This window comes from Ammospiza caudacuta, chromosome 11 (assembly GCF_027887145.1).
Source record: "Ammospiza caudacuta isolate bAmmCau1 chromosome 11, bAmmCau1.pri, whole genome shotgun sequence".
NCBI lineage: Eukaryota > Metazoa > Chordata > Aves > Passeriformes > Passerellidae > Ammospiza > Ammospiza caudacuta.
The window spans coordinates 22,702,652-22,719,049 of record NC_080603.1 but is presented as its reverse complement, the minus strand read 5'-3'; the positions used below and the strand labels follow the sequence as shown (position 1 = coordinate 22,719,049).

The window sequence follows — 16,398 nt, the reverse complement described above, 5'->3', positions numbered from 1 at the left end:
AACTGTTGGGAGCAGGCAGCGAGTGGTGAATCCCTTTTCCTCTTGCAGACACCTCTAACCACTGCCTAGGGAAAGAATAAGCCACATCCAGTTCTACTCTTATTCCCATTTCTTCTTCCGTCCTCCTCTTGTGACCTCTGTTAATCCCTTTCATCCTCCACAGCCAAAGGAAACCTACATCTAAAGTTTCTCTTATCCTTTAACTCTTCCAAAAATAAAATGTTGCGGCAGCTTCTGAGAAATGCTTTTAATGTATGCTTAAGTGCCTGTGATATTCCTGCAATGATCTCAGACATCTGAGTGCTGTGAGAACTACTTTATTTTTAATAGCAAAATATTGACCTAGGACTGTGGGGTGTGCTTCAGAAAACAGCAAAACAGGAATTCATCCTTTTACAAAAGGCTACCAAAGGCTTATGAGCCACGTGATTTCCACTTAGCCTTGTAAAGTAGGGCATAACTGCAACTTGCTTTTGTAATGTGGCCTTGTACTGGCTTTCTGCCTTTTTCATTTTTAGAAAAGACTGTATTTATATTTGTTTGGGGGCATTTTACATAATCAGGGAGTCATGGATTACTAAAATGGATCTGGAGTTGTAAATGCAACTCCAGGGTCTCAGGGCACTGGCTGAGTGTCAGATTTAGCACTAGACACAAAATTTCTGTGATTCTCCTTCATTATGTCAATCACTGTTGGTAACAAGTAAATAATCTTGTAGCACATTCCTAATATTCATCCAAGTGTGTTTTTCATAGTTTTTTTTATTTTTCTAAAAGAATCATATTTCCAAAGTTGCCAGTGTAACTGCAGTTTTCCTTTCACAGATGCTAATTAACCTTTGACTAACTTAAGTATCAGTAGGTGTGGGAATTTTTCATACATTTAAAGTAATGGTGGTTTTATTCTCATGCATTTGCCCACTTGAAGAGCTTACTATGCTATCAGAAAAGGGAAATTATTTTATATAGCTTGAAATATTAACTTGCTTTTGATAGCATGTCCTAAAGTTTAATTAGCTCTCTTGGAATTTTTTTCTAGGTTGCCTAGGATTCTGCTGCTATGCAGTGGCTTAATCTCTGCCTCTGCAAAGTATTTAAGAAAAAAGTGTGGTTAAGGTATAATTTTACAACTTTACATTTATTTTTTAGAGAGGTCTACACTGAGCTTTAGGCACCATAATGCATAATTATTAACCTAACTGAAAAGCACCAGCATTGGTAAAATAATTAAAAGGAATCAGCTGGCAACTCTCTACAGACTGTATCTGTTCTCTCCTTTTCCTCAAAGTACATTTTAAGGCTTCTCTGAATTGTCTTCTCTGAAGTATTTTCAGAAGATCCTGTTCATGTAAGCAGGATGAAGTCAATGATGCTCACAGGAGTTACTTGTGTATTTAAAGCTGCTCAAATGCTTATGTCTTAAATGGTTTGCCACACTATTACTGTAGCCTTGATTTCCCATCTGTACAACCTGCCTTAGGTACATGAGGTGATTTTCATTTCCTCATTTTACTTTCTATGAGAAACTGCTCAAAGAAATGCCTCCTTTGAGCCTGAGTTGTACTGTTTTGAAAAGTTTGTTTTCTTTATAAATTGAAGACAAAAAAATCAACAGTTTTAAAACAGCTTGATGGCTTATGATGGTAATAAAACATACTTTCTCTTAATTTTCAACAGTTCAGACTTCTATATTAGCAAATAAGCAAGTATGTGATCATTATGGCATAATGTTCTTCTGCCTAGTACCATTTTAGGAGCTGAGATTTGCCTCTGATTACAATCTCAACTTCTTTTTCTATTCACTAGCACTATTAGTCACCCAATTAGTCACCTGATTATCTTAAATTAATGCTATCAATAGATATGTTTTCAGATTTGAGTTTGAAACGTTGTATTTCTGGCGACGCGCTGCGATAATTACTCAAATGTCTTTGTTAGATGGAGGATGACTTGATGCAAAGTGCCCTCATTTTCCTTCCTTGCGCTGAAAGCAAGGAAATCCGAAGGCTTTTGGTTCTACCAGAATTGTTCTGCACAATTTTGCTCACAACAATTTGAGAGGGAAACTTTATTGATTTGTACCAGGTAGTGATTTAAGCGATCAGTGTTGTTCAGTGCCTGATCAGGATGGACATGCGGAGGAATTAAAGAAATTCCTATTAAAGAAATTCTCTAAAGAAGAGAAAGAAATGGACTGCCCAGGGAAGTGGTGGGGTCACCATCCCTGGAGGTGTTTAAGGAAAGACTGGGCATGGATTCAGTGCCATGGTCTGACAGGAGGGTGTTTAGTCAAAGGTTGCACTTGACCATCTCAGGGGTCTTTTCCACCCGAATTCTTTCTGTGATTCTGTCATGTTCAGATGCAGTCACATGCCTGCCCTTTTCCCTTCCTTATTCTGCCCACCCTGCCTGCCCCCCACATTTCCTCCTGACACAAAACCAGATAAACCCAGGCTTACAGGACCCAGAGGAGAGAGCAGACATGTGCTGCAGGATGCCTGAGCCATTCCCATCACTCAGAACTTGGTTTATTGGAGCTGCTGTTTTGTCTGCAGCAGGGCCTGCCTGGTGCCATGCTGTCACAGGCAACTTTTATGAAAAATCCTTTCCTTAGGATTTTTCCTCCTGAGAAGCTGAGAGGCCTCAGGAAAATGCACAAAATGTAAACAATGGTTATCTGCTGCTGTGGAATGCAACAGGTGCATCTGGGATTGGTCTCTTGTGGTTGTTTCTAATTAATGGCCAATCACAGTCAGCTGGCTCAGACTCTGTTTGAGACAGAAGCTTTTGTTATCATTCCTTTCTATTCTTAGCCAGCCTTCTGATGAAACCTTTTCTTCTATTCTTTTAGTGTAGTTTTAATGTAATATATATCATAAAATAATAAATCAGCCTTCTGAAACATGGAGCCAGATCCTCATCTCTTCCCTCATCCTGGGACCCCTATGAACACTGTCACACCATGCCACAGTTTTTACGTTCTAAAAAATGTTAAATTGGGAAAATCTGTTACATTCAATATTTGCCCCCTTAGAGGATATCTTATTTCTGTGTTCCATCAACCAAAATCATGAAAGCAGTGAGGAAAATGGAGCTGTTAATGTTGGCATCCATTCTTCTGGGAAGATATTTGTGTTTTAAGAGTGATTTCTGTGTTATACAGCTTACTGGTCTAGTAAGAAACTTGGATACATATTTACAGACATTCATTGTGACTCATCAAGTAAATCACACTCATTTTCCAAATTAGTACTGTATGCCTATCAAATATGTACTTTCCAGACAGCTGTGGTCCATTAAATATATAATTTTCTTCTTAAGAAAATTAAAATTCAAAGTTGAAATGAAACTTTGGGGAAAATTTTTAGCAAAATGAAATTGAAACATTTTTTCAAGTGAGAAATTTTATTAGGGGGATATAAAAGGACAGGTTATCTTGGCCTGAGCAAGTGGGTGTAACAAGACAGATGTAAATGTAACCTCTTGCTGCTAAAGTGATATAGGTTTCTAGATATTTTGTTTTCCCTTCACAGGTAATGAAGGGTTATTTTTACTTTGAAGGATGATGGGAGAGGAGGATCTTTATTTCAAGCTTGAAACCCAAAATAGACTCTGCAGTTTAATATTTGACATAATAGATATGACAGATGCAACTAGTTGGAAGACTTTAAATGTTCTGTGAATTTTGCATATGACACACACTGATTTGAATCACCCATCTGTGCTTTCAATGACGTGCACTAATTGCTCAAAACAATAGAATATCAGACTATTATATAGGTGTGATGCTACACAATGCACTCATTTTAATGAGAGCTTATATTCAGTCCATCCTGTCTGCATGAAATGAACTGCACAGAAAGAAATTAACAATTAATTAACCAATTTTATGGAACTGTAGAATTGATTGTGGCAAGTAATGAAATTGGAGGGATCTGCAGTGATGTGAGCTGTATTGTCTGTATGGTCTGTGCTTGCTAAAATCTCTTATCAAGGTGGTCCTTGCTTATATAGCTCACATGTGGGGAGCTACATTTAGAGTTTATAGTTTGGGTGTGTCACAGTAGTGGTAATTAAGTGCCAGTGACTTCTGGTCACATTGTGACATAAATTTCATTGCTCATCAGTGGTTCCGGTGGAAGGCCCAGGGAAGGGCACCTTAGAAAACAAAGGATGCTCTAACACTGCTGAGAATGATGTATTTCATTGCAGCATTTATGTTCTTTGAGTAGTTGTGAGCCAGTTCTTACGGGGTTTGTGTCAGCTCCTCACAGTTACAACCACCAGTGGAATTTTGAGTTCTGTGTGTGTTATTCAGAGCAGAGGAGTGTGACAGTGTTCACAGGGGTCTTATGTTGAGGGAAGAGAGAAGAGAGGATCTGACTCCATATTTCAGAAGGCTTGAGTTTTTATTTTATAATATATATTAAATTAAACATATACTAAAAAATAGAAGAAAAGGTTCTCAGAAGGCTAGCTAAACTAAGAATAGGAAGACATGAATAACAAAGGTTTGTGGCTCGGACACTGTGTGCAAGCCAGCTGGACTGTGACTGGCCATTAATTAGAAACAACCACATGAGACCAATCCCAGATGCACCTGTTGCATTCCACAGCAGCAGATAACCATTGTTTACATTTTGCCTCCGAGGCCTCTCAGCTTCTCAAGAAGAAAAAAATCCTAAGGAAAAGGTTTTCATAAAGAGATGTCTGCGACAGAGGAGGGCCAGCTCAGGTGGGATTCGCACCGATGTCAGTCACACCTCTGGTTTTGGGAAGCAGCAAAGGAAGGGCTGCAGCTGGCTGGAATCCAGAGCCAGTCGAAATCTGCCAAAGCTGCTCTTGCACTGGGGTCATGCAGTGGGCTGGGATGGAGTCGGAGGGTGAAGTGATGGGGAAGGAGAGGGAAGAGCCTGAAACTCCTGTGAGAGCAGCTCCAAGCTGAGGACGTGGCCCAGCTCAGCAGACAAGCACTGGAACCTCATCCAAACCCACAGCGAATCGTGACTTTATGTAAAAATGCTTTTAATTTACAAACAGTGCTAATTGCAAAGTTGGGTTATTGCTTTACGTTGAAATATGAAACAACTCTAATTTTTCACGCTTTCTGATAATACAAAACTACTAAATTTCTTCTGTTAAATGGACCATTTAATTCATGTTTGTCCATTTCTACAAAACATTTGGAAGCAGACAAAAGTCTTTGTCTATTCTACAAACCTTTCAACACAAAGAGACTTACTGAATATTATTGATCAGTAATGCTGGCTGGCGTGTTTTCCAGGAAACCAGGTTTCACCAATAAAAGACAAGTAAACACAGTTTATTATTTATTTTTGGGGAGTTGATGTCAGTAAAAGGTTCCTTTTCTTTTGATTTCAAATATTCTGTCTGCATCTAGTCTTCCTCCAGCAGATATACATAAACTGTGCAAAGAAAATCCCAGGAGAAAGAGAATTATTTTTTTAGCTCTCACTTTAGCAAAAATATGTGGAAGCCATCTATGCTCACATACATTTCTAAAACTTTCTCCTACATTTAAATCACAATGTTAATATACTCTCAGTGCATGTATATCTCTGAAGGCATGAGTTAAAAGCTCTCAGAAACAATTGAAGTTAATTGGATTGTTCCCATTTGTCTACATTAAATACCCTGCATTTACAGTTCAGTTAATAATCCCTTAGCTAAAGAGCTGGAATGAATCTGTCTAACACTGCCAAACATTATTGAATCCACAATGCTAACAAACTAACTAATTGTACAGGAAAACTTTACATTTTAAATTCTGCCTCCTACTATGGAAATTACTAATTACTGCTGTGGAAGTGAAAATGAGAACCAAGATTGCTTTTGCTTATGAACCCAACAATCTTTGCTGCCCCATAGGAACAGACCAGCACTGTCTGTTACAGGAATGATCTTCACTGCCCTCAGTGGTTTTGGTAGTTTGATAGTCTAAAGTACAGTCCTGGTGCCAGTATTTGGCTGTGCTTGCTGTAGGCATTCATTGTGCCCAGCAGGATGGAGATTGGGTACTCTGATACTTGGTTGACTTGGGAAAGGCTCACAAACACTGTTTGCTCAGATAGTCTCAAAAATATTCTTCACAGATTCTTGTTTTTACATTCTAAATAGAAGATGCCATTTGCCATTCTAAAGAAACCAACCAACAATTAAGGAGTTGACAATTAACTCACTAAAGGGTTCAAGTGGTTATAAAGTAACTGCTGTGTGTAGTCCTTGCCCTGTTTAATTCAGCTAGTGGTTTTGTTACCAAAGGGACCCATTCATGAAACCTTGGACCATCACTGTAATTTAGTAGTGCATACTCTTAATTTCATTTATCAGTATTTGTTAGGCAAAAAAAAAAAGCACATTTTCCCCCACTAGTCAGTGTGAAACTCTTGGTAACTGTGCCCCTGCTGTGATCCCAAGCAAGCTGACTTCCAGAAGGAAAACAAACAAAAACAGAAGTGAGAGTACCTTTTGTCCAACACTGAGAAATGTTATGCCTTTATCTGCTCTGCATTTTGTTGCTTTCCTCCAGAGAGCAGGGTTATTGTCAGCAGATAAAGAATTAGAAATGTCATATTGTCCCAAACCTGTCAGCTCTCACCTAAGTGGCTGTTGTGAAAATGGAAGCAAGGGCTACTCTGACATTTTGCTTTTAAATTTGCTATGCTTTTTGTAAATAATATATTGTACTTCTAGACTTGACATTTTTTAGATCTGTTTCGTTTTGATGATCATTTTCTATTCACCAGCTTCTGTGTTAAGATACTCAATTATTAAACAGGAAGCATGAAGGCAAAGTTTCTACCAGAAGGGTTTGGAGCCTTCTGTCCATATAGGAGTCGACAGTAGCTCTGTAAATAAAACCCAGTAAAACTGGGTATCACTGCCTGTCTGGAGTTCTGCTGGATTAGAAGTGATGTGCTGATTTCCTTTCATGCTCCATTCAGTGTAAGGACTTATTTTTCTATTCTTTTGGGAATCCTTAATATAACATGCAGAGCAAGTCAACTGTACTTTCAAAACAGGTACTGTGCTAACACTGAAAACATGTCAAAATGAAAATGATTTTCCTTATGACAAGTATTTGATCCCACTAATCTTCAAGTGCTGCCTGTGCTGTTCTGGTTTTGTGACTGCTTCATTGCTGAGATGTTTTGCGATCTCCTGCCTAAAATTATGCTCTTCTAAAAATACAGAATGTAAATATGAGAGGATAAGTGGGGCCAGGCACTTTCCTTCTGACAGCCTTTTGCATAAATGCTGTCCCCTAAGCTCTCCCATCACCATTTCTCAGAGCTATGCACTTTGATTCTGTCAAAAGGTGTGGTAATGAGAGCAGATATAATGATGTTTCTAAAAGCTGGTGACCACACTCCAAATAAATGGCCTTAAAGGATGCTTTGAAAGCATCAAATAGCAGAGAAACATTTGACTTAAAGTACATTATATTCTTTCCAGGATCTAAGTTAATGGAAAGACTGTGGTTCTGAACACCAGGCTATTAGTATCAGTATTAATTTCTTTAATGTATTTCTGTTTCACAGTTGCTCAGAGCTTCAGAAGTGTAGGAAGAAATCCCTGTGTTAAAAGGCACGTAGGAAAGCCTGCTTGTTTATATATGTACACATATATTTATGTAGCCATATATAACTAAAAGGAAATCCTCCACCTTGCAGGAAGAAACTGTGTTGGGTGAATGTTTTTCAAAGCATTTGGACATGACTGTACATGCAAATATAGGAAATTTATCAGAAGTGTTATTTCTGCCCTTGAGATCACAGGAGACCAACAAGGAACAGCCCTGTGACTTAGGACCAGCATCAGCATTAGGCTGGGAAGTTCTGGTCCCTGCTGGAGACATTCCTTGACATTTGATAACAGAGGGTGCAGTTCTGCCCAGTTTAACCTGCTGGGAATGACTCAGAATACACGACCTCCACTGTGGTTTCTTGCTATAGCATCAGATTTTCTTTATGCTACTCAGAATGTGGCCAGAAATGCAGAGATTCAGAGCCAGCACAAGGGCATTGAAAGGGTGATCCATAAGAGCTTTGCCTCTGAACTCCCTGCCCTTCTGTCTGCTGAGCATTTGTGAGGACAGGGCTGGATTGCAGTCAGCTGTACACGTTTCTTCTCCCCTTTGCCACTTTTCTGAAGGAATTCAGCCCTGTGAGGTAGCTGGATTCCTTTTACTGATAGTGGCTCACTCAGAAAATGGAGAAACGAGACTTGTATATCATCCCTGATGTCCGTGGTTGCAGGAGTGTGAGTTTCCAGATGTAAAACACTGCACAGGTTGCAGTGAGTTACACAGAGCTCCAAGCATGTGCCTTGAAACCAGATGACATGAAGTGCATTGGGAAGAGGGGTGGGAGAACTTATTTCATTCCAAACTCTGTATGAAAATATTATGCACAATTAACTTCATTTTCTCTGCAATGTTCAATTACATGGTTACATGAAGACCAATTTTGTTCTGCTATTTGGGTGTTTGAAACTGGGCCTTGGGAGAGCTGGACTGTGTGCTCAGCTGTGCCATAAACAAACCCATGGAGCTGCTGCAACACCAGCTCTGGCAGTTAGCAGAATTAGTCAGGAAAAAGGTTTTTCCAGTCCCTAGCAAAGGAAATTACTTGTGCAGAAATCTCAAAGTGATCTCATCTGTTGGGACTGCTGGTTTGGGATCTTTTCTTTGCAGAAAGAGAGAGATTTGGGGACAAGATTAGAAAATTTATTTATCCAGTTATTGTTTTGGGCAGAGAACAGAAGGCAACAATGAAATAAAAGTGAAATAATATTTTTAATGTTATTTTTGCGTGTAAGTATATGTTTATTTTGTATTTATTTTTCATAGTGTAGCTTATTGCTGTAGGTGACCCACCCAACCCATCTGAATCAACCAAAATTCCCCCAAAAAGCAAACAAAAAGATAGAACAAACCTTACCAGTTGATTACCTAAATTGATGGTGTTTTTTTCAGCTGTGTCTTTGTATGTCCTTATACAAAGGATGCACTCACTGCATCCTGACTTGCAGGATTTCAACTTATTACAACAATGCTAGAGAGATCTTCAAGGGAAAGTGAAGATTAATGTTGATATGTTAATGGTAGTTGTAAGTCTTCCTTTGGGAACTGAAAATTTGGATCTTAAAGTTACAGATCTTTAGTTCTATTGCATGAACTAAATATGATCAATTTTTATAACCTGGTAGTCTAAAACAAGTTCATATCTTCTTTAAAATTAGGAAGCGATTTGATTATGAGAGCTGTGGAAAATGAAAGCAGATTTTTATTTGTATGTACATAGACTAAGAAGCAATGCATTTCTAAAAAGACAATTTAATTTCATTGCAGAGCTTTGGTTGTGTGTTCAAGAGATTGAAATCCTATTTGTTGATTAGATTTATCCACAGAATAACTGAGGGAAGTTGGGAATTTGGGATGCTCCTGTCTGTTTATCTTTTACCCCTGAGCTGACCTTCTGGCCCAGATGCAAATTGAGCAGTTCTGTTAATGGTAGTGAATCTATCTTAATAATATTGGATTTAGGCTGTTGACTTGAGAGAACTTACTCAGAGGCTTAAAGTTAAGCATGTCCATAAGTCTTCATTAGGTCTGGATTGTGGTCATTACCTGTAGAGAGGGAGAACTGATTCATGATCTCACAGCTCAGGTGGTGGCACAGCATGCAATGCTGCATTCAATTCCCTACAGCACAGTGTCACCCTGAGTAGGAGTGTCTGTAAAACAACATGAATTATTAATGCAAACAGAATGGTGGAATCTGTGTGAACTTGTGACACAAGCATGTGAGGTGGCACTGGAGTCGTAAATGCTGATGTTAATGCCAATATAACAGCTTGCAATTTCCATTTTCCGTGTCTCTCACCCACCCATCCCTCAGCTCTGCAGCACTGCAGCTGCACTGTTCCTGGCCAAAGGCATGGGCTTTGCTGCTCTGTGCCGACCTTGGCCAGCAGAGTCTCGGTCCCTTAGACAGGAGAAAAGGAATGTTTCAATCTCTGGTGGGTGGGACACCCACTCCTTTATTCTGAGTGTCTGCTCCATTCCTCACTTCCACTGGGATAAAGAAGTAAATAAGTGTCTTTCCTCTTTCCCCTCTGTAGCAAATTATTTTTCCACTGGCTAGAGCTAAAGCTGGAGTGTCTCAGAAATTAGGATGTGTGGAATAACTCCCAGGGTTTTGGCTCTTCCATGGAATCGTCTCCTGTCCTAGAATTCTCTCCTGTGCTAGATGATGTAGAGACATGAGCTGTGAGCTCACCCCAGGCCTGTCAGGATCACCCAAATATCCCCAGGGCTGGCCTTGTCCCCTCTGTGTGTGGGGACACCTCACCCACCCACCTGCACCTATTCTGCTCTCCCTGGAATGGTGCATGGCTCCATGCAAGGCATATCATGGAACCAAAACCCCCTGGAAATGGAAGTGGATTTAGGGAGTGACCTATTTTGAAGGGAATGGGATTTACCAAGGGCCTGTTCCCAGGACATGTGAGCATAAAGTGCCTGAGCCTCTGAGAATACAGAGAATTTCAGCCTGCATCTAAAACGGGAAGCAGAAGTGAAACTCTCCCCATGTTCCCAGATTCTAATCTTATTTAAATTCACACATATCTAGCATGCAGTAATGAAACTCCTTCAGATTTAAGGGAAATCAAGATCCAGCCAGTGTGATTAATCTTGTGAATAAAAAGGTTTGGGATTAGATATTCTTTCTGTGTGACACTTCAGCAATATGCTGTTATAAAAGGCACAGCAGGAGTTAGTCTTGAAGTGTCAGAATAGCTTCTTTAGTGACAAAGCATTTATACATGTAAATTTTCAAAGAAAGTTGGCAACCCTTTTGTGGGTTCAATTTGTACCTGTCACTCACTCGCAGATGCAAATTTGAGTTACTTGCAGCTCTAATTACAGAGCTTGATTGTCATCACAAATCAGGTAGTGAGATGTGAAACTACTGAGGCTTGTGCCATCATTTGTTGTTAAAACATGAATGCAAATGTTGCCATAAAAAGCAAAGTCGGCCAGGGCTTTGCCCTGCTGATAAGTATGAATATTACAAATAAGTGCAATATGGAAATAAAAGGAATTTAATGAGATGGGGGGGTATGTGAATAACAAGGAAAGCAGTGAGTGTGTGGTGAAATCAGGATGATAAAAAGAAAAATAAAAAAGAAATCAAAAGATTGTTCTGTCTGTTGCAGCAAAGTACAACAAAAGAAGAATTTTTTTAAGTGTTTCTTAGACCCAGCTGCCTTTTGTACCTTCCAAATTTGTCTTCTCTAAGGAATCCTAGTTCTTTTATTTTTGCTGGGAGCTTTCTAATTTTCAAGTGAAAGATGATGACTTTATAAAATTATTCATCAGATAACTATTGTGCTGTAACTTTCTCTTCTGTCATCACATATATGCATATGTAGAGAGAGTTATATTTCCATCTCAACATATACAAATTTGATTTCTCTTCACAGAAAATGTTGAGGTGTGAAGATTGTTAATTATAACCTGTCATTAATTTCTTTGAAATTAAAAACTAGATATAGGTGCAACATATTATTGTGCCTGAGCTAATATCCGCTAGACAGCGGTAATTCAATACAAGTTTGTGGGGCTTTTTAGTTGGAGAATCTATTGGGCAAAAATGATGGTAGAAATAACAAAGAATTGATTGTTTTATATTTGGAACCAAAGGTAGAGTCTAAAAAGATGAGGGAATTTCACTTCATGGATTTTCAGTGCTCAATTAAGAAATGGGCTAATGAAGCAGTAGCTGGTTGGGGACACATTGCACAGTGTTGCAACCTGGTGAATTTTTCTACAAGTATAATTTCAGCAGTCAGCCTTGTCTCTCCCCCTTTCCATCCAGCAGAGACACCTTACCTCAAAGAATAATTATTGCTATGGTGATTTCTAAATTACTGGATCCATGGAGCCTACTTAACCTGATGTAAAAGGTCCTTTTTTCTTCCCCACTTCCCTCATTACCGAAGGAGAACATTTTGGCCCTAACAATGGCTGTATACATCAGCCCTGATTTATTAAGTTTAGAGGATTTGCACTGTTGTTTTACAAAATGGTGTCAACTTGCAGCATGACTCTATTTGATGATGAATAGCTTTCCCAGGCCAAAGAGCTAATGGCACCCAGAGCTTCCCTGCCTCCCACACTCCCGCGGCCCGAAAGGCCACGGATAATTTCTGCCGAATCCAGCCCATAAAGAGAGAATTTATAATCAGCTTTAATGTATTTGGGAGCTAAAGTACCTTAGTCCTTCATCAAAGGGAATGATAAAAACCAGAATTAATATGGCTGGGTTTAATTATTTCTGAGAGCGTAATTACTCTTGAGCTAACTGGACAGGAGGTGTGTTATTTCTCTTACTTTGAGCGGAGGAAAGGCATTTACAAATCACCATCAGGATCTAAAAATGCATCATGTTAGTGCCTCAGCACTGATTGCAACACAAACAGAATAAATATTTGAATAATAATTTAAATAATGCAAGAACTATTTTTAAATTAAGCGAGTATAGGCTTCGTTAGGAGCGCCTCCTGCTCTCAGAGTTTCTTCAGCTTTTGTAGCAAGACTATTCCTTGCCTTTAGGAAACATAAAATGCAGTAATCACTTTCCCCCCTTTTTAAAGTGACTTAGGGGTCCAATTTCCCATTAGCATTAATGAGAGTTAAGGGTATGCACCAACATGAGACTAAACCTTAGAGAGGCTTTTGATAAGTAAATCATCTTTGCATCAGCATTTTAGAGGCTTTAGTATCCTCTTTTTCCCCCATTAGTTATGGTACCTGATTACTTTGTTGATATTTAATATTTATTACATAAACTTTAGCTAAAATTTAGGCTGGCATAGTAAGGCAGCATTAGCTGTTTGAAGGCTTGTGAGTTAAACATAGTAAAATCCTTTGTTTTTTATAATGGATGCCCATTTTTGAAATTGAAATACTCAAAAAGTAAAATTAATTGGGCCTTCACAAAAGGTGAAGAGAAGGCTGGAGTAGAACAACAGTGAAAAGTAACTGAGGACAAAAGACTTCTGGCAATCATAGTTTTGTAAAATATTCCTTTTTGTTTCATTGTCTCATAGTCCATTGTGTCTTAGTATCAATATTCTTAAAATTAGCTTCTGTTACCTGAAAAGAATATTAAAATGATGAAAGAACCCTAAAATATCATATATTGAATGAACAGTCAGTGCTAAAGAAATAAACCTAGTTGGGGGATATATTTAATTTACAAAATCATAAGCTATCTGTAGAATATTAATTGAAATCTGCAGGAAATATCTAAAAATTATACACTTACTAAGCAATTTTAGTTCTGATTTATTTTTACTTAAAAAGGCTATTGCTGCTACATTTTGTAGGTTCTTGCCATAAGATTTTTATTCTGTTTATCTGCTTGTGACTTCAGAGTGTTTTCCTGTGTGAGGACTCAAAACATCAATCTTTCTTTATGATCATCCAGACATGGCGAGGCTGTTAGTCAGAGTAATCAGTTATCTGGAGAATCAGAAGCAAAAGCCATTTCTTACTGATTTCAGAATGAGAGTTATTGCTGAAAGGGGTGGAATTCTAATCCAGAGCTTCTCTTAATACCACTTTCATGACTTCAGAAAGTGTCTTCAGCATCTGAACGTGGAGCAGGGAACACAGATCATAATAGGGCTCAGTACTTGAAACAAGGGTTCAGCTACTCCTGAACCCCTTGATTTTGCCCTTTTAGACAGCCCAGCAATTAAAACAAATCTAAATTAATCTTCACAGCACCTCTTTGTGTTTAGATAAAATATGAGGAGTTCACACCTGCTGCGTGAGGGCCAAACTCTGCTTTGGTCCCTTGGACTCGGAGCATTACAGTTCCAGGAAGCAGAAAACCTCTCTGAAGATGCAATAAATGATATTTGCAGGCCAGAGTGAGCTTGTGGGAGAAATAATCTCTCATCTGTTTCCCAGGCACTGTGAGTGGTGCCTGGTGGCTCTGCCACGTGTCTCCACAGGGATGAGTCCTCCTGCTCGGGGGATGTGGGGAGCAGAGAGCCCTTGGATTGTGAAACAGAGCTACGGCTGTATTAAAAAACATGTTTAATTTATGACAGCTTAAAAATAGGTCAGCCCCTTTGCAAAAAGGAATTGTCAAGCACTGGAACAGGCTGCCCAGGGAAGTGGTTGAGTCACCATCCCTGGAGGTATTTAAAAGATGTGTGACTGTGGCTCCTGGGGACATGGCTTGGTGGCAGCCTTGGCAGTGCTGGGTTAATGCCTGAGCTGGATCTCAAGGGTCTTTTCCAACCTTAACAATTCTATGATTTTAGGAAAGATGGTCTAATTGTTTGGCGTTTTTTTTTTACTGTTTTTCAGAGAATTTCAGAACTGCATAAACATGATAAATATCCAGGTCATTTTTAAAGCTAGCCCCAGTCATGCTTTACCATATTATAAAATCAGAAATGGTATGAGACTAGACATTTACTTTGAGATGGTTGATGCCCTTTGTAATTGAAGTTGAGATCTGGAACCATGATCTACACAAAATACCTGCCAAAAGCCAGCTATTAAAAAAAATTGTAACACACACAATCTTGGTTTCATCTAGAAAATAAATTGCCCATCTCTGTGCAAGTTGTTTGGAGAAATGTGTGTTGTTTGGCTTTCCAGATGCCACTTTGTACCTTTCTGGTGACTTTTAAAATTCAAAATATAAGAAGCTACTAAGAACATGTGTGTGTGTATAAATACATATATCCTTGCCTGTGTCTGCATCTCCATTCTTAAGTACACAGCTCTCACCATTCTTAAATTAACCCTTCCTGTTCTCTATGCTGAAAACCCATCCTGAAAATATTGTCATTCTTTGCTTAGAGTTTTTATTCTTCTGATTTTACTCTTTTAGAAGTAAATTTGTTATGGTATGAAAATGCTGGGCAGAGAGATGTTTGAATGTGTGTGTTTGGATCAGGACACATTATGCAGATACCAAATATTGCAAGAGTATACCCAGGACTTGTGGTAGGAAAAACCTACATCACCAAGGCTTTCAGTTGAAGAGAGTGATTGTTTCAGGTGTGATTATAAAAATGCTTGTGTTTTCTTTATGATGTATAATTCTAGTGTTCTGTATTTAGAATGACTTATAAACTATACTCCTGACTGATGCAGGAATTAAGGTATTGAGCTTTGGCTTTCAGTAATACAGTCCAGTTCCTACATTCACAGTTAAAGTCTCATGGTACTTCATGATTTTTTTCTGTTTCTTAAACCCATGCACCTGGTAAAAGCATTTTATGATTTTTTTTTAAAAACGCATCACTCAAATACATGGTACTTTGCCTATAAAAGACAAGTTTAATGCTGAATGACTAATATCCTGTAAAATAACAGAGAGCTTTTTAAATACAAATGTTTTAATACTCCACAGTGCTTGGATTTAATGCATGTCTCTTGCCTACATCTACTGCAAATATCAACACATACTGTTCATCTCTTTTTTTGTTGTTGTTTTTGTCTATTGCTATTTTATGCATGAGGAAGTTCTTGTTTTCTACTCTGTGCTTGGCTGGCTTTTTCTTTTTTTGTTACTTAGCCCTGTGTTTCTACTGATTGCTTTTTCGCATGCAAATTACAGAATGTCATGGAAATGAGAGAGCTCTGAAAAAAAAAAAGGAAAGATAATGCTGAGTTCCAACTGTCTTTTGTTTGTGTGTAAGTGTGTAAAATATATGACGTGGAAATATTTTCAGAATGGCCTTTGACTTTCCTTCTGGTGTATATTTTTATTTCTCAGTAAAAGAGTGGGTGTTTTTCCCATTGGAAAACATGATAAATCTATAAATACTTGTTAATAATAGAGGTGTTGGGTATAAAGAAATTTTTTCTCATCATCCTTTCATGGAGATAAGGAATTATGAACCTGGGTGCTTTGCCCAAGCTAAAATTTCAATTCAATGCAACTTTTTTGCATGAAACTAACTCTGGCCCATTGAAACCAATGGCAAAAGTCATTGTCTTCAGTTGGTCTGGGATTTCACTCTTGTTTCTGGTTTACATATGGATTTTCATGTTTTTTTACAAATATCTCAGCAGGTAGTCAAAGGTTTCAAGGATATCTACAGCTCTATTTAAAAGAGAATGTGATGAATGTGTCAAAAAATCCCAAAATTAAACCTGTGCTTATCTTTATATAAAGCATGAGCTTAAATGGTTGAATTTAGAAATGTGAATTAGCATTTGACAGAAAATATTGTTTTAACCAACTGTCAAGCCTTTTATTAACCACCTTATTGCATCAAGTGCAAGAGGTAATTTGGCAGTTCTTGTCTCCACTATTCCTAATAACAGCAACAGGA

The 16,398-nt window shown here is 38.4% G+C and overlaps 1 protein-coding gene across 2 annotated transcripts in view; it reads left to right on the top strand.

The window, feature by feature from the left end:
* Window positions 1–16,398, top strand: part of NLGN1 (neuroligin 1) — a 376,495-nt gene that overhangs the window by 157,023 nt on the left and 203,074 nt on the right. The window lies entirely within an intron of this gene.